The sequence below is a fragment of the Mizuhopecten yessoensis genome, unplaced genomic scaffold, assembly GCF_002113885.1.
Source record: "Mizuhopecten yessoensis strain PY_sf001 unplaced genomic scaffold, ASM211388v2 scaffold6277, whole genome shotgun sequence".
NCBI classification, from domain to species: Eukaryota; Metazoa; Mollusca; class Bivalvia; order Pectinida; family Pectinidae; genus Mizuhopecten; species Mizuhopecten yessoensis.
In genome coordinates this window covers 407,086-408,478 of record NW_018406469.1, presented here as the reverse complement: position 1 = coordinate 408,478, position 1,393 = coordinate 407,086, and positions in this window count along the sequence as shown.

Sequence of the window (1,393 nt, the reverse complement as noted above, 5' to 3'; positions counted from 1 at the left end):
ACAGGTTTATGTGTCGGTGACGTCAGCGGGCCTGAAACACCTGTACTGGAGTAGGAATGGTCTATTTTTGAAGATTGTTTATGAGTAATTACGTGAACAGTGACGCTGGCTTATTGTCTAACAAAAATAACGATAGGTCAATGTGTTAGGAAATTGATCATTATACATGTACCGTCGACAAAAAACTTGCGCCTAAGTCTGAAGGTGGGGGCAAATCCTGCATAGGTTTTCCGGACTTATCCTAAAGTTTTAACAACAAACATTTATAAGTTAAGTCAACATATTTGTGACAAAATATCCTGTTCGTGTTTTGTTTACATCAATGTTTCTGTTTCTTGGTAATCAAACAAATTGCAGTGTTGCTGATTTGCATTTCACAAAAGTTGCGAAATTTTCGATCCAGTGTAGAATAAACCGTTCAGTTTAAAGGCAAAGCAGGTTTTAATTAAACGAGGTCGATCGTTTTCTAATTATAATTTAGTATCTTCCTTACTTTCGGTATCACATTCTACAAATTACGGGGATTATAAAACGTGTTCAAAGGATGATGGATCAATGAAAGCAGGTTATAAAATAACCAGACATGAGTCGTTCACTGGTTATGTTACTAATTGATGGTAGTAGCACGCCGTACGTAGTACATACCCAATCCATAACCCTACGTCATCTGACCTCCCATCAGCTGTGTCATTCATTTAATCAGTCATGACCCCAGCTTGTCAGTTTTTCTACTAACTTTAAAGTTTTGTTTTGTATATTCGCACACGTCATAGATTTACAAAGGGGACCAGTCAATCTTGAAACATTGCGATACGTTTGATACGTGCTTTGGTTTTGTATAAATTAAATCCTTGAAAAATACATATTTCCAAACTGACGAATCTGAATTTATTGAATATAGCCGGGCACATATGTAAACTAGTATAACATAAGGACATTTGTAGAAAAACTTATTTATAATCTCTAGACTACCAGAAAATAACCGTCATATTTTGGTTCGTTCGGTTCCTGTACACCTTGGGAATGTTTTAACATGTGTCCTTAAAGCTTGTATGAAAATGGCTGGTATTTATGAAAGAACTGTACAGTTTTCTCACTAAATATGACACTACTACTGATCTGGTCACAACACTTCGGAACGTGTAGAACCCGTCAATATTGACCAGTAGGGCGGTGTTGATGGAGTACAAGGCCCCAGGCTAATTGTATCCATGTGATGCAATAACATGTTCTATGATGGTACATGTCTGGCACGACACCGGGTGTGAGTGGCCATGTCTATATTATATATGTATACATATTAACATATTTATTGCTCCTTGCAATAACGTGTGTTTTTAGCTGATCTAGACAATTCGTCTATTTGCTACTATTGACCATCCATCATAATTAT